Genomic DNA, 25,235 nt, shown 5'->3' with positions numbered 1-25,235 from the left:
CCAAAATAAATAAATAAATAAATAAATAAAATAATTCAAGATTTCATCACCAATTGAAATTGAATTTTCTCAAGTTATCTTGCCTTTGGTACCCAATTTTCTTTAAGTAAATATGTACAGTTGCTTTTTTCCTTCCCCTCTTCATCTTAGACTCTTCTTGTCCTCTCAGATTTTTGGAATTTATGTGATAGGGAAAGAAAAGATTATACTGATGCTTAAGGTCATTTAAAAATTTTTATACTTTGACAACATCTTGATCTACTTTCTCCTTTACAGAACTGACTGAGAACAATTCACCTGGTTAAGACCAAGCAAGAATATGCCATGTTCAGGATCACACCAGCTGTCTATGATGAAAGCCAGTTTTCATCCTTAGTACAAAGCTTGATCCATTGCTACTGACTGCAGAGCTGAAGTAACTGCACAGTTTTTAGTAAATCAAAGTGATTAATCGGTTCCTCAAAACTAAATAGTTATTTTCTAAAATAAATTTGAGGTATAGGATTGCTAGACTCTTCCAGTTAACCTTACCTCAACAAAATCAGGTGTAACTTTCTGAATCCGGTCTATATTCATTTCAACACTCTCATGTATTTTCCCCGTTCCAGTAATAAAAATATCTAAGAAAGTAATATAGGAAAAACTAGCCACTAATTGGAGACTGTCCTGTGTCCTGAGGCATCCTTGTATTCTTTCCTCCACTTGGCCATATATACACAGCTCTAGGTGCCTGGCCCCTCACTTCCACCTGAAGGAGAGAGAATAATAAATAAATAAATAAATAAAAGCTCTTTCAACATGCCTTTTAAGAGTTTCTTGCCCTTTGCTGGCCACTTTCTTCCATTTTGAAATGGAGGAATGTGGCAAATGACATTAACATTGCTCAGTTGTGCTTTGGATACTCCTCAGCTGACTTAGAGTTTTATTTGCTTAATGCTTACAGAATTTTTAATCTCTGGAAGCTAGATGCTATTTGAATATGTTAAGCACTCGGTTATTTTCACTGCCATGATCATTTTGGTACCAAAATAGATACTGTCAAACCTTCTGTAGTTTGAATAAAATGAGTGTTAAAGAGACAGAATTTGTATTTGTTGAACTCAAACTACAAGAGTTTTCTAAACTTCAGTTAACATTTCTGAGCTCACTGTCTTACTCAGATTACCATCAAGCATTACGAGTCAGATTTTGAACTTGTTCAACAAGAAAAGAATCTCAGTAGAATTTTCCATAATGCAAAACTTGCGTGTGAAACCAAGCTGCTCCCTTAGAAGACTCTAGCATGGAAGACAGGTCAAAGAAGCTGTAAAATTTCAACTTTTCAATTTCAGAGTTGTTTCTAAACACCAAGTGAAATAGTTAGCATAAGTCACTGTCCTCAGTGGGCTGCTCTAACTTCCAGTGCTGGTAACATTATCAGTAGGCCAGGCAGGGAACTTGTTGTGTTCCAAGTCAGAATATCAGAAAAAAAGGAAAAACAAAGACAGAAAGTGAATAATTAATTAACAAAGAATGTATGTAAATAGAAAAGAAAAAAGTTAGATGCTTCTTGTGAAGCATGGCTTTTCTTTAAGATAAAGTTTTCTTAAATCTTTTCTCCTTTTAGGTAACATGATCTCCCATCCTCTGAGGATATTTTGGGACAATTAACCCCAGTATTTTTGTGCTCAAGTCAATATTTATAAATAAAAAGGAATTATAATCAACTGTACATAAAGTATAACCCTGTTCCCAAGAGGTTAAGTGTGATAAGCATCTTATACTGATTTTTAGCCAATGGATATCCTGTATCTTTTAGCAGAATCAAGCAAGTACAATTCATGTTTTTTCTAATCAGTCTGATTTGGCTGACTATTTCTGTAGCAATGCTGTAAGAATGTGCCCACGTCCTCAAGAGTCTTGGGTTTTAACATCATTCAATTTCTGAGGAGGTATAGCTGAGACAGATGTAAATTGCACTACTGAGGGATTTCTGCAAAATAGGTTTTCTCATGCCTTTTGACTTCAGCCTGGATTTTTCTTTAGGAATGGGTCTTGTTCAGAGGTACTGAGAATTCTCAGTTCTTCTGACAGTTAGCGAGGTAACACTTTTTTATTTTATTATTATTATTTTTTTATTTTAAAAGTCACTACAGGAGTCTAACATTTTGGATTCTGCTTCAAAGCATACCTATCTCAGCTGACCATGTTTTCTGCTCTGTTTTGGGCAGAGAGCAACATTCACACCAGTCCTATCTTGACATCAACAGTTACTTATGTTTCTCCATTTTTCCACTTTTACCAGCTGGCTCATTGCACTATAACATGTCACCAGAGACTGTATCAATTACATGAGGTTATGCTACATGCTACATCTGTGAGCATAATGTAAAACTAAGGTTGAGAGAATGGGGTTTTCTCATAACTGTGCGTAAGAAAAATGGAAGCCTTGCAAAAACGGGTACTAATCAGTAAATCAGAAACCTAGAGATCTCCTGATTTATGAATTACTGTTACTGAATGAGTTATGTTACCACAAACATATACCAAGCAAATATGCAGTTAAACTGCTTGAGCAAGTCAAAGGCTCTTTGCTTATGTATTCAGAGGCACTCTGGAAGCTTATGCTTTATGTATGAAGTTAAAAAACATATTTAAAAGCACTTCAAATACTCTATTGTGTAAACTGCAGTGAAATGAAGTCTGCTTCTGAATGAAAGCACCCAGATGGGGCATTTTTGCACTGACTTCATAACATGGAAGATGCTGTCGGATTCTCCAGGTAGTTGAATCCCGAGCCAGGAAAGAGTGAATGTGTCAAGACATTTCCCTTAAACGATATGGTGGCAAAAGAAAAATATGACAAACAAACAAACAGACCAACCAAACAAACACCAAAAACACCAAAAACAACAACAACAATAACAAAACACCCTTCAACAAACTCCAGTTAATGAAGTTAACTCCCAGCTGGGAGTTTGCTGCAAAATCACTATTTTCCTGCTATTTTACAAATCACAACTCTGTATTTGCTTTTTGTGAATGTGTACTTCATGCAGTAATAATTTTATGCCCATTAATATTAAGAAATATTATAAACCCGGTGAGAGAAATCAACACCTGCATCTTCCATGTCCATGAGTGCCGAAAAAAATGGTACAACTCATGGCACTGTACAGTGGCATTTAGTCTACTACTATTCAACTACTGCTATGAAGAGAGCTTTTGAGAAACTAAAACAATTATGTTATTATTGTTGCCAAACAATGCTGCTCAAAGAATCAGTGCTATATATAAACTCCTAAGAATGTTTTCATCAGGTTGGAAAGCCAAGTCTTTGTGAGGCTGAAAAGAAGTTTTAGTAACTGAACAAGTGTCCATTCTACACTGCATTCCCCAAGGGTTAGAAAAATGGCAGAAGGCTACATAGTTTATGGCATATCAGCATTTCTTTCACATGCAGAACTAGAAAAATGAAAATATATCTTTGTCTTATGTGGATTTTCTTTAGCCCTCAGACTACGGAGCTATTCTTCAAATGCATTTCATTAACAAAGACTTAAACATTTACCAGAGGATCAGGCAAATTCCTTAGGCATTAGAAGCATGGTTGATTAAAAAAGCCTGTATTTAGTAATTAAACAGTGCAACGAATCCACAACATGAAATATTTTGGAAGCATATCATAGACTGAATAATGCAGCTATCAAGTAAAGAAGAGCTTTTCTCATAAAGGATCACTTCACAATATGAGCATCTCCAGATCCCCTTGAGCTATAGTGCACTTTTGCATAGCTGGAGAATTTTAATATTTCTTAATAGCCAATATAAATTACAAAATTTCATAACAGTTCAAGATTTCTTAGGGTTGGTTTAACACTTAAAGGAAATCGCTTCTCTCTGTATTGTCTAGCTAATGTCTACATGTAAGAGCTTTTGGTTCAAGCAATGTAATTAAGATTGGTTTGTACTGTCTCTCTGTATTGTCTAACTAATGTCTATATGTAAGAGCATTTGGTTTGAGTAATGTAATTAAGATTGTTTTTTGTCTATTTCTGGTTATCCTTTTGTAACTGATTTGCCATTCCCTGTACTAAGTGGCTCACAACTTTCGACTATGCAGTTAGTCACATCAAACACATCAGGAAGATTGTGAAACCCCCAAATTTACGAGAAACAAGTCTCAAGGAACCAAACATTGTGAACTTAACAGTGAGAAGATCCCCTTTCCTTTCCTGTTATGCTGCTGATGGACATGGCCTGCTTTCCTTCCATCTGCACTGCTGGAGCATGCAAGTTTCACACAACTTTTGTAGCAGCGTTAGTAAGGGCACCTGTTATTCTTCAAGCCTGAACAAAGTCAAGGCATTTTCTCATGTAGATTTATACCCTCAATTTCCAGTCAAGAAATTGATAAGGGAATGTTATTCACAACTTTCTTTTTCCCCAAATTTTTGTTACTTCAGTCAACAAATAGGTTCCTCTATCTCTGTTACATTCCTCTCAGTTACAGAGGAAAAATGATCTTGTTATAGGAAAATAACAAGGGTAAGTCTTCTGTCAGCTATTTCAGAAACCATGACTGGGGCCATAGGCACCAGAAAAGCCACTTTACTTGTGGCTACCATCGCCATAGCTGCCTCCCTTCATACTCATTGACACTCTTCACCACAGGAAGCCAAACCTGACACTTTGGAGGCAGTGAAACCTGAGAAGCAGCCATTATTCCTGACTGCAAGGGCTTTGGGAACTCTCTCAGTAAAACAAAAAGGGATCACAGGAAGGGAGTTTCTGGGCATAGTACTCAATAGCCAGTTTACTCAGCAGCACCTTACCAAGCTACCAGGAGGTACTAGTTTGTCAGTTCTTCAAGTTGTATTAGTATTTACAGCCCCTCAGTCACAGGAGGAAAAATGAAAAAATGGCATTAAGGCTCATGTGGAATTCAGTCCAAGAGATAAATAAATAATGCTTAACTAGGGAGCTTGTCTAGGCCTGGCTGGGAGGAGAACAAAATGTTCAGTTGCGAAGAGGAAAAATTTATGTTGTATTTTGAGGGGATTTTATTTTTCTTTATGCCTAAAGATATTACAATATGGGAGATTTCGTTTCTCTTATCTTTGTACTACATATATTTATGTAACACCTACATCTGACAGGTAGTATCTGCTACCACCATCTTGTTTAAACACACAGAAATGGATCCGTTTAAATTACACAGCCCCTTACAAAGAGCTTCTTACTCTTACTTACTTACTTCTTACCTCCTACAAAAACATCCATGCAGACATTCTCAAATCACACAGAATACAAATGCACATAATCAGATTAGATCCCACTAAGATCATTATTTCTGCATTGGTTGATTACATTAAAACTGGAGTTTTAAGAATAAGAAAAATGATCTCTTCATCAATATTACTTCTGACCAATTCATAGGCTTCTCTGTTATAGTATCACAGGAGAAACATGAATTGTATTGCAATATAACATCAACAGAAAAGTCTACGTGGCAGGTCCTAGCTAGTATCACACAGTCAAAATTCTTAATTGGCATGGATAACAGCATTAGAAGATAATTGTTGATTTTGGATATTACACCCTACAAAATGAGTACTGCCTTCCTCTGCATATACTAAGTAATGCATATGTATGTTTCTGTATACGTGGTTTTGATGACATTAAATAAGAAATCTTTATTTTTGAGAGAAAAAAAATAAAAAGGATACATAGACACATCTAGGAGATACCCTCTAGAGCTTGGCAGTTATAGGTCATCTTAGCTTGAATGCATTCTCTCACAGCTGAAAGAACTGCCTCATGATGTGCCTGCATTCACTTCACTGCGGAGGCTACACAGCTAAACACTGAGATCAGCCTTTCCTTTTCCTCAGAATGGGTGGCATGGGAGAAGGCTATGTTGGCTTTAATCCAGATAAGAACTGCTTACCTCCAGTTGGCTGGTTGGCCAGGGTCAGAAGTTGACTCTTTGTTCTTAATGACTTGAACCAGGACTTTGTTATTACACAAACCTTATGTTCTCTCCCTTGTCTTTTCATGATATTTGTTTCTGAAGGCTGAGTCCTTCATGTACATGAAGTCACAGCAAGATTTGCTTTTGGCTTTGGTGGGAGAGGTATCCTGTGTGAGCACACGGTGAGCTCTATCTCCTTTTAAATTACAACATGTCAACACATTTTTGCAGCTCTATAGAAAGCACTGTAATCTTAAAACAGATGCTTGTTGCAGATAAGCAGAGAATGGCATACTTTCTGCTGATTCTAAATCAAAACAGTGTGATCTCTGCAAGCGATTAAAAACACTCTGGTCTTCTTCACCAGACAACAGCAGTGTAAGGAATACTCTGCTGCCAGTTTGGAGAGCTGTCAGACATTTGTTTCCTAGAGCCAGTATTACCTGTAATTCTTGTAAAATAGTGTTTGCAATACACATGAAGGGAGAACAGAAAATCTAGACTTCTCCAACTATTTCCACTCTTTGACTGCTCATTTTAATCCCTTTGAGAACCATCAAATAAAAAGAGAGGATTTTATTTTTTGCTGATTACCAACTTGCTGTTTTTAAAAAAAACAACAATAACAAACACCACCACAACAACAAAAACAAAGCAAGTCATTACCTCTTCACTCTATTCAAATCTAATGACAGCTTTCAGTGCATTAATTTAATTAAGCTTCCAAATTTGTTCATAAACTGTCCAGGTCACAAGAAGAATTAAAAACAAACACTGGTAATGTATTTCTGCATTACTTCTACAGGCAGCTACATTTGCTTGTCTGCAGAAGCAAAGCTATCAGGATTCACATGACTGGAAAGGACATCAGTGAAGTTTGACATTGTTTAAGCTTCTGGAAGCTCTGGTCTGAACTCTGCAGTGCCTGTGTTACTTTGGGATTGGTATGAGAGACACAGGCTTAGTAACTCAAACAACACACAGGTATTAGACGTGAAAAGCTCACCACTAAATTTCATCGATGATTTATGCAACGATAATAGTTATATTTTCAATACACATTATAGATTCTTAATTTGTGTATATCCCTGGAGACCATAGATTAATCATCCACATAGATTAATCACCCACAGTTTTCTTATTTATCAATTATTTTGCCCTCATTCTAAAATTTGTCCCCCCACTTCCCAGCCCCAGTCAAGCAGCAAAACAAGGGCTAAAATTTAAAATCTCCTAAACCTATAGTTATGTAGAACAAACAATTTCTATTCATTCCAGAAATTCAAAGAAAGGCAGTTTTTCAGCATTTATAAGACAAAACAGAAAACCCACATTCTTTCCTCAGTTTTTGCCATCTCACAGCAAAAACATGACAAGCGAGACACATCATGATTCATTAAATATATCAGTCAGTGCCAAATGTACAGAAACACAGTTTATCAGCGATTAGTTCCCAACAACCCATCCTGACATTCTAATTTTAGCTCAGCAGAGGCTCAGAGACAGAGAAGAGCCAGCCAGAAATACACACAAACATACATACACACTTTGATCCCTTCCTGGATTTTCTGTGAAAGTACAAGTGCAGTGACATTTTTAAATGTGCTGACTTCTTAAAGTATTTTAAAAGTGCTTAATCAAAAATACCATTTACTACAACATAGATAAGTACGAATTCAAGTGGGCTGCTATCAACTATGGGAGAGAGACAAGTGAGTTTATAGACTTCAACTATGAGTTTCCAAACTTTCAAGTTTGATGACTTTTGAATTTAATCTTAACTCTGAATTCCATGGGCCTTAAAAATCCATGTGTAAACACCTTTCTGCTAACTACAACATTCTTGCAGGAACCTTAATCTGAATTTTAGTACTGTTCATACCAAAACTAAATTGTTACCACTTAATAAGTAGGGCTGTTGAGGCATATGCTGTTTCTGGTACCTTTTCCTTTAGTTCTTTTCTTTACTTCTACGCACAATGAAGATTTTTACACAAAGGTGACTATCAATACCTTTATCCGAGCAGTGCTGCAGGCAGAGACACTAGATTCTTCCTCCAGCTCCCCACAGGTAGCTCTGTAGGATTCAGGTGTGCAGAAACCTTACATCAGCTGTTACACGTTTTCTGTGAACCAATTAACAGAAGACTTCACTGCACAGAGCTGTCAATCTAGATATTTTCACAAGTGCTGCAATAAGCTTCTGACAATGAATATCCAAGCTAAGTCATTATAATGACAAATACTGCAAAAAGTCCTGTAAATATTAGCAGAGTAACAGACTATGGATCAGGCATTGGATAGTAGTTCTCAACTGAGCCTGAAGGGCAATTATTTGAACCAGCAAACAAGCTGTTCTATGTTTGTTACTCACCTTAAAAGTAACACTGCTATTCAAGTTGCCATAATATCCCTATATGTGAACAGGGAAAAATCTATTCCTTTATGAGATAAATAGTATTTTTTTCTTGTTTTCAGGACACCAAATTAAAGGTGGAATTCCTGCATTTCCAAATTATATACAGATACAGTCTGTACATACTGTAGTACTGACTGTGAAACAGTAACCACAAGACCCAATTTTAAAAACAAAAATATTTCAAAATGTATTCAGAGTCATCCTTTCACTAGTGAAGCATTTCTGCATTGACTTATCATTTGTCTGCACGATTTCTCATTTCCTACAGTGGTATTTCCTTTTGCAGTGAAATAATATTGCTATTATTTTCTCACTGTAACCTAGAGAACCATTTTACATATAACCCACTGAAACAGTTTGGATCTTTATATCCTCTTGTTAATGGACATCCAGTAGCACCAAGTTCACCAAAATCATTCTCTGCATTTCAGTAATATTATCTACAAAGTAGTCTTTGTGAAGAACTTGGGAAACTTTGTGTGTGTGTGTGTGTGTGATGAATTTCTCAGTGGAAAATAATGATGCAACTGAAAGTATTCTATTCATATAAAGTTTGGCAAATACTTTTGATTAAAAACTTGCACAACAGTCAAAATTCTTTAAAAAAGAATTTTTAAAAGTTTCATTTAAATCATTTTGTTAAAAATAAGAAAAAAGACCAAGTAAAAGGCTAAAAAGGGTCAAGAAACACTAAAAAGACTAGAAGACTTATATACCTACCCTATCAACACAGGAAATACTAATATAAGAATGTATATTATATAATAATAATAATTAATATAAGAAAAAGTCCATTAGTATAAGAAAAAGTCCATAAAAGGAATTGACATAAGTAGTCCAAGATTGCTACTTAAATACAATTAAGTAGAAAATGAATACCATCGTTAGATACCATAAACTGCTTAAATAAATCACTGTCTTTTATATTGAACAACCCACAGCTGTTAAGAAAACTATAGTGCTATTTGTTTTGGACAATTACGAGAAGTTTTTAGTTTTTCATCTTCTAAAAATGGTTTTTATTTTTTATTATTTTAGTTTGAGACAACAGAAATGACTAAACACCACTAGCTGAAGGAGCTGCAGGATTTTCATGTTTTATTAGATAAAGATTCAAAGGAAATAATATAGATTTGGAAATTCAGAGAAGGGAATTAGAAAGGTAAGGTCAATAATTTTTATCTTTAACACTATCAGGAAGAAATAAAAAATTAATTTTCATAAAACTGCATGTTGCCTTTCCATTTTGAGATCTTATTTGTCTTTTAATCTTCACCATCTTTGAAAAATTAGTATAATAGCTGGCATAGGAACAGAGCATGTTGAGCAGCAGGGGTTTTGACAGTCATACCTGTTCACTACATTCATTTGCAGAGTATGTTAAAAGACAATTAGGCCTTAGCAGCCAATACACCAGCTGTTCCTGGGATACTCAGAGCCTGATGGTGTTACTGTGTATTTAGATGTGTATTAACTTACAAGGCCCACTAAGAGTTTCACACTGCAATAACAAATGCCTTAAAAATGACTCTTGTTCTTTCTACTTCCATGTTAGATGTCATAATGATGAAAAGAGTGAAATGAAAAAGGTATCTTTTTACAGCAGAAATCTATTGGGAGATAGTTGCATATATTATCTCTCTCAGCAGGCGGCCAGGTCATTAAGTCTGCATAGAGCTCTTTCCTGCTGGAAAGAAATTGGTGCAAAGAAATCTATCCTGTTTGCATTTTGACTCAATTCTTCAGATAAGCAAAGGCAGCCTGAAGATTTGCCTCTGCCAATGTTTCCCTCCAAGATAAGAAATCTTCTGTGACGGCACCTTTTCAGGTGACAGTGTGAAAGTGCTGTGGATCATTTCAGACAGGTGTTATCCTTCAGTCAAGGCAGGTTTCAGTGTTGCAACTGAACAGTGCAAGGCAGCCTAAAGAACCAGCAGACAGGGCTCAGACTTGTTCCTCTGTGATGCTGTATCACTGCAGACATGCTCAACAAAAAGGAGAAAATGCTGTCTAAAAATAACGGGAGAAAGGCTGCCATATGTACAGAATCACCTCATCACCTGTAAACAGTCATTCGGGACCTGGAGACATTCACAGACATTGCACTTTCTTAACAGAAGCGCTGTCATTCTGCCAACATACCAATCCAAGGGCTGCAGCTAGCTCCAGAAGATGCTGAGAAAAGTGAAACAGATCTTCAGCTTCTCTTTGCAAAGTTAGTATCAAGAGCTTCAATCTGCTTCCCTACAAGAGTCATTATCTGTGGACTGGATTGGAGGTGCAGTCTAATGGAAAAGATGGAGCGAGAACCTTGTACAAGGAACAACTATGGCTGCAGAGAAGCTAGATTCTAGCTTAGAGGTCTCCTAACCTTTTCCCCAAGCAGCAGCAGGCACAATCAGGGCTAGGAAATCTGATTTATTTCACGTTCTCCAAGTTTCACTTCCTTGGGCTCAGTAGGTTTACAAACATCAACAGCAATATTTAAAATGAGAAGGCAGATACAGCAAGAGTGTCAGATTACATAGAAGCAGTTAATGTCCAGTCCCAGAGTGTCTCCCTCCTTCACACCAAATTAAATCAATAAGATTGAATAGTAATGTCAAATCAGTCAAAAGTAAATTCAATTCACTTTCATTATTTCAAAGAAACAAATAAATCCATGTCAACCTGTAAAACACAAAATAGGGAAGGAAGAAGCAAAACTGTGGTTTAAACACTGCTATGCTATTACAAATGAATACCTGTCTTCCACAAATGACCATGAGAAATCTGCTATCCTGACTTTGTAATGTGCTTAGCTACATGAACGCTGACTTAGATGTTAGCAATCATTTTCTCACACTGCTAATTAGTTTCAGCTAGTTTTAAAGCAAAGCATGCAGCGTTTGAACAGCTGACCTTAGAAACATTTTTCAGGAGAAAGGTATGACTATCTCTTACATCGAGACTATAGAGATAATATGTTTTCTGTAGGGGGTTCAAATAGGAATCAACAGGTGAACAAATGAAGACATTTAGCCAATACTAAGGCATATGAATTTGGGTCAAGAAGCAAGTTACATTTTTAAACTCTACCCGTAAAAGTCCTGAACTACAACTTTCTCATCTCCTAGAGTTGCTGGTGACTCAGAATAAACTTATTCTGAATGACTAGCTCAGTGTCTTATCAAAGCAGAGGTTGTAACAGTCTCAGGAATAAATTAAATAGCACTTTCACTTCTGTGAAAGTTTGAGTGCTTTGTGTTTGTTGCTAGATCTGCACACAGTATGGATAAGCTTGGTTGATATGTCACATAGGCAGGGTAGCATTATTTTCACAGAAAAAAAAAAAAGATTTAAAAAAAAAAAAAAGAAAAAAAAAAAGAAAAGGTAAGTATTTTTTGACCTACTACTTTACTTTTGACAATTGTCATGTTTTCCCCTTATCAGAAGCTGGAATCTCTACAACAAGACATGAAAGTCCTAGTTTGAGAAATCCTGTTTCCTCTAACTTCTCCGACTCTCACAGGATGTGTACATCCTGCATAGTGACTTGAGGACACTTTCTGTATAAATACAGGAATGGTGACCTGGGTGAGGATTTTATACCCTTGTTTCAAGACAAAATTCTAACCCATCCCCCTGCAGCTAAGCAAACTAATTGAGGAAAAATGTATTGCAGACTTATAGGTTCTCCCAAGGCTGTAGAAAACCTCATATAGCTTTTCCAGCTGACTTTGCAGTTAATTTACATGCTCTTAGTAAATCAGTGGTCAGAATCTGCCACAAAATATCTTCTGCGAGCTTTGATTCCTTATTCATAACGTTTTCTTCATTTATATTCTGTCGAACCAAGCAACCCAGGATTTCCTCTCCCTTTGTTGGATAGCTTCCTGTTGTGCAGCTGCCTTCTGTAATGTCAAAACATATGAGTCAGGTGTTGCCCAAAGATTATGTTGCCCAAGTCCACCAAAATTAATCAGATTTGGGTGTTTAATACTTTTAGCATCTCTGAATACCTCAGCTTAAACATCAAAACCTTCTGTAATGAGCCAACTCTTCCTCTTCCCCGGACAACTTCTTGCCAAGTAAAGATTCACTATGACTTGCCTTGCATCTTACATACTGCAATATATTGAAAGATTTCTCTTATCTTTTCCCCTTCAGTGTAGCAGGAAAAGACTACTGCATCAAAGTCTTATACGAGCAGGTTTCACTCTATGTATAATTACATATCTTTCTTGCCTTCCCATCTGAGCTAAATCAATTCTTGTGATGGCAGAGTCTGTACTCTGACTCTGCATTTGAATAAAGCACCAGTTGTGTTGAATGTGCTGGAATTGGCAGATGGTTGGTCAGTCTTTCAGTTTGATATTAATTGCTTCATTGAGATCCCTTTCAGAGAACTGAGGACAAAATGCATAGTGTCTTATTACATTAAGAAAAAAATCACATCTGAAATTCTTTGATGGAAGACTCATCTGCTTGGCAGACAATGGACTTTCTCCCTATGAGTTAAAAACTGACCAAAAAATTCCATGATTTAAAAACTACTTTGTTTCCTTCCAGTCAGTAACCAAAGTCACACATCATTTTGCCTGGAGGAAAAAGTAAAATGCAATTTTCTATTACTGTTTGAACAATACTTGTAACTGATGAACAATTTTTTTTTTCTTTTTTTCTGGAAAATAGGTATACAGTTTTTTCATCATCATCATTGTTATTATTGAAATATATTACTACTCATTTATGAACATGTTCAGCTGCGTTCGTGTGTGCCTTGTAATGACTCCTGTTGAAGACCACTGTAGTTGATAGTAACAGGATTAAGTAAAATCAGGAATATTCTGCACTTGTCTTTAATGACTGGAAATCTAGAAGATGAACTGGAATGAGGCTTATAGGTCTGCTCTGTATGCATTATGGTGGGTCTGCTGTTGGAGCTAAAGAGTTTTCAAGTATAAAAGGTATTCTCAGGAACAATCCAACATACTTGTAATTATATGCATGCTTCACATCAAAAGCAATTTTCCCCTCAGTGTATTAAACATGTGTCTAGCACCTCAAAATCATTACGTATGATTTAATCTCAAATTCATTACTTCACAGATATGTAAAATGTATGTCGCATCATTTATTCATTGGTCATTAAAAATACATAAAATAGCTCTAAGCTTTTTTAAAGCGCGGCACCCTTTCTTCTGATAGTTATGTATTGCTATTTCCATCATAGCAATTACAGCAGGTGCCAAATGGCACCTATTTCTTTTTGATATCTTATGCAGTATTTAAGTAAGTTGTGTGTCTGCTCACCCTAAATATTTTTTGAGAAGAGATAATCAGTTAAAACTGCAAGCTGTCTACTTCTGCCACTGCAGAAATGTACTGGATAACTGAGCTAAATATCTTGTCACCAGAGTGAGTCTCTCTCACATCAAAGGACACAAATTCCTGTTCTGTTCCAATGTTCTCCCTTCTGCACTTCTCTCTGGGTCTTCTCCACAGTAATTTCCTTTCCATAAGCAGATAACAGTACAGTGGACACTCCAGTTTTCTCCTCCTCCTATCCCACTTCTGAAGATACAGTGCATAGTATCTGAACCTCACGCTCGGCCTGTTCAAATCATGAATGTCTTAACTTCTGGAGCTTGGAGGTACATACCTCTCTGAACAACTTGGAGGTACAGGAGTAACATACATGGTGTTTTTGAGTAAAATTCCTTGCTCGGTCTCAGGGCCAGATCCTGTGTTAGCAAGAAACACTTTAGCTCCATTAATTTTGAATGGACAATGTAAATTTATACCAGCCAAATCTTTGGCTTCAGAAAGTCAAGAGGCTTCTTGGCACCTCACATGCTTCACGTGGAAAGATTGATACACTTGGGACCAACACTGAGAAAAAAAGATTTTTCCTCTAAACTGAGCTTTCTTAGGTAAACAATAAAAGCAGCTTAGTCGTATGTTGCTGCATTTTGTTCTATAACTGAGAAGTAGACGTTAATGACAGATATTATTGACCTTGGCTAAGGTTTTTCATTGCAGTAAAACACTAAGTCCACATGGAAGAACCACCAGAACAGCACTGACGGCCGCTTGGATACTGTGGGCTCACACAGCTGCATGGGAGATGGGCCAGTCAGGTCCAGGGCTGCTTGGACCCTGTCTGGATGCTGTGACCTTGAGCTACCTCTGGACTGGTGGATACCACCACCAGTAACCCTTTTTCCTCTCATCTACTCACTCCCAAATTAATTCTGCCCACAGTTGTTTTATCAGATGAAACCAGCTGGTGCAAAACACAGCAATGACCGTCTCCAAACCAGCAATATCAGCCATCTTTGCATCTGGCTTTTAGAAGTTAGCTGGGCTCAGTGATCATTATTATGCTTGCAGACTGAATGTACAAGCTGAAACTGTTGTGATGATATCACCTTCAATAAATCCCATGTTGTTGTCATGTGGTACTGAATCAAGACTCTCTGGGAAGGGTAGTTTTGCTACTCTCTGTGTAGTAGTGCTCTCTGTAAAAGGTCTCATACATTTTCCGTTCAGATCTACAGACAACAGAGACATTCTTGTTTTTGACAGTGGCTTCAGCGTGCCTCTCTCCTGCTACCTAATTTTGTACACTGACTGCAATAACAAGCCAAAAACAAAGTGCTTTTAAGAAGGGACATTTTTATTACAAATGCCAAGAAGGTGTTTGGGGGTTGGAGTTAGACGACCTTTAAGGTCCCTTCCAACCCAAGACATTCTATGATTCTGTGTAACTGTCAATGGGGACACGGAGGAGGGATGGCAAGAATGTTGCTTGGACATCAAGCAGCCACAGCAAGTATTTCCAGAAAGAAAAACAAGGTGTGACCAAAGATGCTGAAAAGCTTTAGGTAGTGCAGTTGGCTTCTCAGGGGAGCTAATTAGCCTGGGCTACTGCAGCTTTGCTGCCTCCATTTTTGAAGCTAGTTTTGGTGCAGTTTAGTTACGTATACAGACCAAATCATGCAGGGTACCTGGGTACACAGCACTTTATCCCATGGTATTCCAGCCCAGAGAGCTGCACTGAAGCTGACAGACACCCAAGCAAGATTAGTAGGACACAATCACAAAATTTTGCCTGAAGCTATTAAGAAAGGAGAAACAATCATATCAGCTAAACGTTTAATCATGCAGATAAGATGGCAAATAAAACTACAGAGGAGCTAAGAGGAAGGATTATTTTCTTACCAAGATTACCTGTCCCATCCTTACAGCAAAACCAAGCCAACAAATGAACAAAAGCTTATTGTCAGAAAGAAGTTCTGTAAGAAATATTCCTAAAACAGGAGAAGGCATGTTTAGCCACAGAAGCGAATGAGGAGGTTGACACACTCAGCAGAATTTCTAAGCTTATGAATAAAGATGACAACTGAGTGAGAAGAGAGCCAAAACTTGGAGTAAAAACTACATAGCAATATTCACACCTCTAATGAAGCCAGGGAATTTCTGGCTCTGCATCTTTTGTCTTTTAAATATGACACTTTTGGCATTTTGCCTTTTTGTGCATGTGTGTTTTGGTAGCGAAAAGAAATCCTATCTTTAAAGAATGTTTCAGTTTTCTATTTCCAATGAAACATCCTGCTACAAACTCTGAGGCCAGGGCAACCTGCACATCAAAGAGTTGGGCCCAAAATAAAGGGCAAAAAGCAGAAACAAAATTAGACCAGAGTGAATTGTATCTTCCTGAACAGCGTCCTGCTGTACACACAGGTTATTCTTTTCAATATATGGGTCTCCAATTCACTCTTGGGCATACTGATGCTCCTATATATTTCTTTCTTAATGTACTTGGGAATTAAGTTGAAACTGAAGTCTAAGTCATTTCTTGCCAGGCCCATAAATTCATTAGATAGGAAATGGTAAAGTATAACATGCAAACTTACTCTATTGATTCCTGTTTCCTTATAAAACACCTTGGCAACCCAAATCTATTCTCTTTAGACTATCGTGCAACAAACGTGCTGGAACCATCATGTTTGGTCAGATTTGCTCCTAAAAGTTTTTCTAATACAGCAATTGCAACAATTTTAGCATTTAATAAAGCGATAGAAAAAGATTGTAACAAACACAAATGTTTGTAAATGGTTACAGGTGGATTGCCTCATGGGCCTTTCCTGGGTTTGGAGAAAGAGACAGATTTATGCTCATCAAGTCTGCAGATAGCCTGAAATGAAGGGGAGGGGGTGAATCTGATATGCTCAAGGACAAGGCTACCATGCAGAAGGAGCTTGACGGGAGGAATGAGCTGACAAGAAACTCCTGAAATTCAGCTGGGACAGATGCCATGCCCTGTGTCTGGAACAGTCTAAGACCCAGTAGGGGACAGACTGGGACTGCCTGGCTGGGGAGCAGCCCTGTGGAGAAGGACGCAAGGGTCCTGGGGGACAGCTACAGTTAGAGATGAGGGCTAACAGCACCCTGGACTGTGCCAGCCGGCAAAGAGCCAGAAAATCAAGGGAAGCAGTTATTTCTCTCTGGTCAGCAATTGCTTCACTGTATCTGGAACACAGGCTTCAGCTTTTGGCCCCCCAGTACAAGAAAGATGTCAATAACCTGCAGGCGAGTTCAGCAGAGCGCTCCCAAGACAGGAAAGGCTGGAGCACTTGCCCTGTGAGGAGAGGCCGAGGGAACATGGCTTGTTCAACCTGGAAAAGGGGTGGCTGGCTTCAGGGGACCTGCTGTCTCCAGAACCCACGAGTAGTTATTGAGAGCACAGTGGTGAACAGTCGTTACTGAGGTCAACAGTGGAGAGACAAACAATGGGGAGACAGTGACTGTGAGCTGGAGTTAGGAGATTTTGCCTGGATATAAATAAATAAAAATACTATATGGAAAATTAAGCAGTAGATCATGGACCTAGAGGGATTTTACATTCTTGGAGGTTTTCAGACCCAGTAGGGCAAAGCCCTGAGATACGTGGTTCTGTCAATACAGGCCCCTTGTAGTTTGCAGTGTATTCTCTTCCTCTGGCACTATTGCTCATTCTACTACCCCAGCTTCTCTAGCTGCACATGAATTCCTTTTGAGGGGATCTAGCTGATGAAATATATAGTTTAAAACAGAATTTGTTATTAGCAAGAACAAAAGAAGCAAGTTTGGGGAGGAGGTGTACTAACTATGCTGCAGTGCTGAAGCAGCAGAAAATAAACCACTGTATGCCCACACAGTTAACAACTGAAGTAATATGGACTCTGGGATTGGTCTCACAGACATCAACTTTGATGTATTTTGGGTATTTCATCTTATAAATTTTATTTTCATGACAGAATATGTTTGCCTACTCTGTGTTCACCAGTGCTGACCGTTTTGCTCATTTCCTTCAAAAGCCCTTCCCCTTTACAGACAATCCTCCCACTGACAAGCGAGAAGAAAATTGACCCACAGTCTTCAGCTTGGTACTGATGTTAAAGCACTGTTGGGGAATAGTTTGCAATAAGTTCTGCTTTGCAAAGAGGCCATGAAGTTACAAATATACACATCTCCCTATCCACGTACATTCCTAGCGACTATTTCCCAGATACCTTATCGATCCTCTAAGGAGATTAGGTTTGACTATAAAGGAAAGGAGGCACTTAGAACATTTTTAACTTTGAGAACTTACACTGTGGTCAGAATGAAAAGGTAGATATCTTGCTGTGGCAACAAATAAGCTTTCACATTATCAGTTTAAAATTCTATTTCTTCTGCAGTGCACATCTGGAAAATGCCAGTATACTTGCTTGATGTTCTGAAAAACACTGGTGTGCCATACTATCCTATGAGAGCCCATTTCATTCAGTGACTTTGCAGATGTTTTCCATGTGGAACTTGAAGGCTGAGCTGCTGAACGTTCTCTGTCAGTTCATGAGGACCTTCTCTCTCTCCTTCAGTGGAGGACAGCTTTGGGATTTCCCCACCTTGTGGTACAGTGGGTGTAGGCTCCTTGGTTGCAAGTGGGATGTATGGTGTGTGTAGCGAACGTATTGGCGGCAGAGCTGTCCCTACAGCACACGCTGCTGAAGAGAGTTTCCTGTTTGAGTCAGCCAGAATTCTCCCCGGGGCTTTTCCTGTGGTACGGCTCCTCGGTAAGCACAGACCTCAGAGTTACAGCTGGGCCCTATTGGATGCTATTCTTATCTCTGCTGTAGGCTAGGAGATACAGCGGCAATATGCAAATGGAAAATCCTTGTGGTAGCTACCAATACTTTCCAGACTAAAACTTGAACCACTAACATTCAAACCATAAAGGACCCTATTTACGTCTGAGTATATCAGTTAACTTCTAGGGAATTATATTGCCCAGAAAGAATTTTTCCCCTAATCCTGAAAGCAGCTAATACAAACAACCACACAGAAGCTGTGTAAGGTCATCAATTTTTTAGCTTATTTTGCATCTAGACTAACTTCACCTACTGGATTTAATGAGTGTTGATTTAATTTCACGGACTGTTATTTCCTCAGTGACCCTGAACCACAGAAAAACCTCATAAGGAAAGAGTTCTCTGTTTCCACGTGGTAAAAATTAGGTGTACCGTCATTCTCCACCTGCCTTTCTTTTTGTTAGGATCATGCACTTTGTTGCGGTTTCATAAAAAAAAAAAAAAGAAAAAAAAAGTGAAATACAATTTGGTAGTTATGATTTAAGTAACAAAGAGTTTGTGGGTTTGGATGTAGTAACCAGGACTGTCTGTAAAAGTAGAGGTTTGTGGGAACTGCATCAGTATATGCAGTGTTGTTGAGCATTCCAGTTCTCAGAGTTACTTAGCCTAACTTGGAAAATCCAAGCCTTGTTTTTCTTACTGGGGCTTGTTTCTTACTAAAATGTCCATAATAGGTGGCATGGGCTGTTAGTGGCTGTTGGCTACCAGTCTCTGCAATCCTCAAACTCTCTGATAGCAAAATATATTTTTTTTGATTGTGTTGGAATTAAATAACATTCTAAAACGCCACCAATTTTGCAAGTGTTGATTGTAAGACAGAAACAAGTAGAGCTGAGAAGAAAGATTTGGCTGTACTTCCTCACACAGCTCTGTAACGAATAACATAAAGTCTTTCTGTTTATTCTTCCCAGTGAAAAAGACCTCTAGAAGATATAGCATGGATGTTCGGTGATGAAGTTTGGAAGACTAAGTAAGAGACAGCAATATGGTGTGGAAGCTAGGCATTGAACAGCCTTATGGCACAGCATGCTTTAAACAAAACAAACAAAAAACACTGCGTGTGGTGTAAAATTCCCTTTGTAATGGGGCTGCTTACGCTAAATGTAAATCGATACAAGATGAACTCCAGCACAGAACCACTGAATGAGTGCTGTCCTACTTAGTAAAAGCCAATATGATATTTGAGAAACTGAAAACTCTTTCCTTCTCGGAGCGTTTCCAAAGCTATACTGTTGGCTGCAATGCAGATAGAGCAATGCAGCTACATGGGATACTGCTTGCAAACTGAAGAACCCACGAAGTCTTTGTTCTTTTCCTTTTGTGCCTGAAGGTACTCACAGAGATATAATACTGTTACAATCTACACTTGATCGTGCCTCTGTGCTATGCCACTACACTACGCCCAGCTTTAGTGAGACCTACACTGCAAAAAAAAAACTTAACGGAGAAGATGAGTTTCATTTGTGGCCAAGTAATTAAGAAAAACATTTTTCTTTTAAATAGAAAACGAAATAAAACTCTGCATTCTTGAGGTTACATTTCTGTTAAGTTGTATTTAGTTCTTTCTGAACCCACCCGAGGCAGGGTGACAGAAGCTGTGTTTTTTTGATTATTTTGGTACTGAAACCTCTGTGTTAGCCACTTTGCTGAACAGTGCAGGCAGACTTTCAGATACTTTGGTGGTAAGCATGATATGCAGGACCGCCTTATCCCACAACCATGTTCTCATAATGCTTATGCCCAGACACTGGTAGAAACCACAAAGCATTTTGTGCCAGCAACAGCAAGAAAGATCTGGTCCTTAAGTACAATTCAGAGTAAATCACAGAAAAAAGTCTGACATTTTAGAAAGAGAAATTGTTTTTAAAAACTCTTCTATTCCTTTTTGCTGGAGATATGTTGCATGGTCCTTGCCTTTGTTGGAGTCAAAGAAAAATAAATATATAGTATTCCCTCATTAGCTGTGAAGTAATTTGCAATAAATGCCAGTTTTGCTAAAAGACAATAACAAATTTAAGATTTCTCCAAATACAAAAAAAAAAAATCAGATTTTTTACTCCTTTTCCTGAAACACTCTGCAAACCCTCAATATAACACCTACCCTCCATGTTACTGCTGATGGGAATTATGTCCTCCTGCACTATGTGCCATCCATCCCCTTCATCTTGGGGCTGGCACAGCTGGCTGAGCAGACGAATAGCTCTATCCTCAGGTAGGTCTACAGCTAGAATAAAAGTTGTTTATGAAGTTTATTTGTTTCCTTCCTAGGAACTTGTTACAGAACAAGGTATACAAATAACAGAATAATGGATGAAGTAGGTTTGAGTTTCCCTTTGAATACAAATGACAATTATTTGCACAGCATTGGTTCTTGAATTCGGTTAAAAAGTTGAGTCATCTGATTGAGGATAAAATTGTGGTGAGGCAGATTAATCATTTTTCAATGAATCCCCCTTTCTTTGGGGGAGCTGTTTTCATTACAGATAGGGTGCTTGATTGTAGAATCATTACCCAGGAAATGTCCTCCCACTGACATCCATGAAACTAGTGAAAGATTCATAGACTGAAGACTGACTGAAGGATTGAACTGAAGTTTATCATCATCCTCTAGTAGGAGCTGATTCTGGTTTACAGCAGCAGCAAGATTTTTCTGATTAATCTGAGGAGAAGCAGGATAGAACCCAAAATTGATGATGTGATTAATATTCATATCACAGTGATGCTCCAGTGAGTTTCATTAAAACGGATCCTGAAATTGTAGCTATAGAGCTGCTCTTCCTCGCTTCATCTATGTCCAAGTCCAGGTCTCCTGAAGATTCAGTACCTGAGAAGTAAGTAGAAGCTAAAGGCCACCAGGTCTCTTGCTGGTATACAGTCTCAGCTCCACTGCAGGGCAACAGAGCTCCAGCAATTTACACCAGCTGAAGCTCAGGACCTTCCAGATGAAATATTTTGGCAAGTTTAAAGACAAGGCAATGCCCATGCACCACTGAGCAGCCTCAGAATCTTCCATTTCTTTGTACTCAGGGGATGTGTAGGTACTAAGGGGAAAGGAGGAATGAAGAAAAAAAAACAAACCAGGATCTAAATCATGATGATTGTGGTGAAGGAAGAAATAGCTGAGAAGAATTGAGTCATAAAGAAATATCATCTGGGGCAGCTGGGGTGGGGGGAATCCCATCATGTTAGGTGCCTCAGTAAGGTTAATGAACAGTGAAAAATGCGAAACAGGATGCAAAAAGCAATGCATGGCAAACACCAGTGACATAACTATGGCCGTTTTGTACATTTCCTATCAAAACTCAAACACATGTGAAAATAGGACTGCAACAATCCATTTCAGAGCACATAGTTTTTTTTATAGATCTGGTTTTATGCCTACTGGAAATTACCGAAGTGCTTTTTGCACAAAAGAAACTTTAAAGGTCAGCTTGAAAACACTCTGAAACCTGTTAGCTGAAGGGGAGGTGTAAGTTTCACATTGCTCCAGACCTCACTCACTGAGCTGTAGGACTGTGAGCTATTTTCTCACAGAGGTGAGCATCTCTTCCCTGGAGGAACCCAGAGAATTTCATTGCCATCCACTTTTTGTGTGGATCCTATAGTAACATCATCTGTTGGGGGTGCCCAGGGTTACTGTGGGCCCTGATTTCTTAGCTGTCTTTCATATTTGCAAGCAGCTATGCTGCTTGGGAACTCACAGCAAATATATTTGTGTGTACTTGTGTGTGTTTGTGCATTTGCCAATACTCTTGGCACAGACAGAATGCATCTGGCTCAAAGAAACTACAGGATATCTACTCTGACAGCATTCCAGTATTAGTAATGACATTCAACTGAGGCAGACATATCTACGGAACAATCATGCATTTGTCTCGTCTTTTGAATCAGGGATGCTAACTTGAATTGGAAAGGGCAAGGCCCTTTCATAGCACCCATGAAGCAGTTGGGAGTAGGAGATCTAGAAGGCTAAGGTTTTTTTCCATCTTGTTCTTTGGAGCCTAAATATGCAAGAAAGGAGTATAGCCTGAGGGAGGCTTTGCTCATTCCTAAGCCTCTAACCTCAAAATAGAGAGTTTGGAGTCAGCTAAGTCTCCCTGACAACAGACGTAAAAAAAAATAAAAAAAAAATTAAAATGGAACTGGCATTCCAAATTATTTGTATTTTGGATTATAATTTTGCTCTCGAGTGGGGAATAAATTGAATCTACAAGCAGTGATAAAGAAATGATCTCTTGTCTGCTGCAAAAACGACATATATATAACTGAAGAACTTGTAGACAAAGCCTTCTGGCCCTGGGGGGCATGGCAGAAAGTATTGGGTGTGCCAGGGCAGGAAACAGCACTTATCCTGTGGCATTCTGGGGTCCTCTCTGAGCCAGGAAATGCCATCATGACCTGCAGCAGATAAGATAAAGAGCTCTAAAGAGGGCTGCAGAATCTTTATGGGAAATCAGTTGTTCAAGTAACTGCTTATGTTCTGTGTATTTAGAGAAGCTAGTACCATTTTCCTCACTAAGTCCCTACACGCTAGCAACACTGCTACCATTTCCTCACACCTCTCCCAAGCCTCCACATCTTTGTGTTTTGAAGAAAAAAAGAAAAAAAAAAAAAAAAAGGAAGTGAAGAATCCATCATCTAAACACAAGCTCTCTCCCCCCCTCTAGTGCAGTTTCACTACCTGATAAAAGGAAGAGTTAAAGTGAAAGGAAATGGAGTATGACATCAGAGCTGAGGCCAAGTCCTTAATTTGTTTTCTTGCTGAGGCTGAACTCAAGGAAGTCAACTGGATCCTTGCCTGAGTAAGTACTGAACAGAATTAAGGAAGGGTTTGAAGACTGGGTCTCTGATGATTAGGTCAATGCCTTCCACATAATCCCAAGTGCTTGAATGAGCACAGAGAAAAAAAGGTAACTGAATCCCTTAACGCTTCCCATCACTGACTCAGGCAGGAGGACTTCAGTACTTCTGTGAGAAGCACTGTTGTTCTCATCAGAAGGGTGCTACAAAGAGAGCTGATACGAGCCCTCCAAAATGAGAACAAGACTGGGGGTTGGCAGCTGCAGCCAGGTGACTGAGAAACTTAAAATACAACCAATTGCAGTTTTGACTGACACCCCTCCCTTCAAAATCACTGTGAAGCGTGAGGCTGTATGCATACATCTCCTCTACAACACTAAGAGCACTACAGGATTTCAGGTCTGCACAGTAACTGCCCAAGAACAGAAGCTGAGTGCCTGTACCACCTATTGTGGTGAGTTCTTTGCCTGATTCAGCGAAGGCCAAGACTGGATTTGCCAAGCCTTCACTGAAACTTGTGTACACCAAGTAAATTATACAGTTACAATAAAACAAGTGACTGCTTTTGCCTACATATATAAAATCTGTACAAAGCAGACTGGCTCTGCTAACACAATACCACACTAAAAGTTCCCCCAAAGAAGCCACCAAAAGTATTGGAAGAGAACAATTACAATAAGAAAAAGTAAGCAGTAAGCGACCCTGGTCAGTCTCCACAGAACTAGAGAGAGCATTTTTCTTGTATTTAAATATTATAGCCAAATTTTGTATTGATTCATCACCCAGAGAGTCTTATTGACTCCGATACAATTGTACCAATCCCAAACAACCCCGACTGTCCAACGTCCTTCCCCTGACTCCTTATTTCTTCCCTTCCAGTTGTTTTCTTCCCACCTCATCAAGCATGCCTTGAGCTAATTCAATGGCAGGAGTACAAATGCAACACTGCAGGACTGACCAGCTTTATGTATTCATAGCCACAGAAGCCAGAGAGAGTCAGTAATCCTGGAATCAACTGATTAGACTGCACATAAAGCCAAACGTAATTTCATTGTTTTGCTGCCTGCAGCAGCGGTTGGGAAATGAAAGCTATTAGTAATCCCCTTCTGTGTTGCTATCACTGTAAATAAGTGTTTTCAGTGGATTACCCAAGGATGTAAATTTCATATTTTGAAACTTCCTTATTGCTGTATAAGCTATGAGTTTAAATTAAGCTGTAAGAGGTAACGGATATATAACCAAGAGCCCTCAGTGTGTAAGTTCTGCTTCAAAGGGCTTCATTAAAGACTCAGATTATAGCATCAGTGAGCAGATTTATATTTATACTGTCAGGCTGATCTGAAACAAACAAGATCTTTCTAAACAAGAAAGGAACTTAAATGGATTAAATCAGATATCCTTGCTTTGTACAAATATACTAACAGTTCTGCTTCACCCTGTTTCCTCCCATGCACATCACTTGTTAGCATGATTTATTTATTATATTAAGTCTAGGAAAAATATTCATTTGCTTAGGACTAAACTCATAGGAACAGAAAGTGCCGAGGTAGGCACTTGATGGTTTGGCTGGCAGCTGGAGTGCATCTTCATTGCAGGCTGTCAGGAACCGGTGTGTGACACCACTTAGTGTGACGGGGAACCTCACACCAACAGCTCCTGGTGCTGAGAGACTTTGCATGCTGAGCGTGTCTGTCACTGAGCTTTTCTCACCTTGAGGAAGATTGGAGCCAAGTGCTCTGGGATGCCTTTGTGTGCCATCGGCTGATGCAGGTGAGCAAGTTGTCAGCCAAATGGGTCCAGTCTGGGAACTCTGCCAGAAGGAGGAGGAGGCAGAGAAGAGCCTCTTTCTGATAGCTGTAACTAAAGAAGCTGTTCCTACAGGGATCATAAAGGATTGTTGGCATTA

At 38.7% G+C, this 25,235-nt stretch overlaps 1 long non-coding RNA gene across 1 annotated transcript in view; it reads right to left on the bottom strand.

Moving 5' to 3' along the window:
- Positions 1 to 252: 252 nt before the first annotated feature.
- LOC106043307 (uncharacterized) overlaps positions 253 to 25,235 on the bottom strand; it is a 127,129-nt gene continuing 102,146 nt past the window's right edge. The window contains exons 2-3 of the long non-coding RNA XR_007168041.2: positions 7,967 to 8,079; positions 253 to 748 (exon numbers count right to left, since the gene is read on the bottom strand). This is a non-coding gene — a long non-coding RNA (uncharacterized lncRNA). The remainder of the gene's footprint in view (positions 749 to 7,966; positions 8,080 to 25,235) is intronic.

This window comes from Anser cygnoides, chromosome 2, assembly GCF_040182565.1.
Source record: "Anser cygnoides isolate HZ-2024a breed goose chromosome 2, Taihu_goose_T2T_genome, whole genome shotgun sequence".
NCBI classification, from domain to species: Eukaryota; Metazoa; Chordata; class Aves; order Anseriformes; family Anatidae; genus Anser; species Anser cygnoides.
This window is presented reverse-complemented; position numbering and strand designations above follow the sequence as displayed.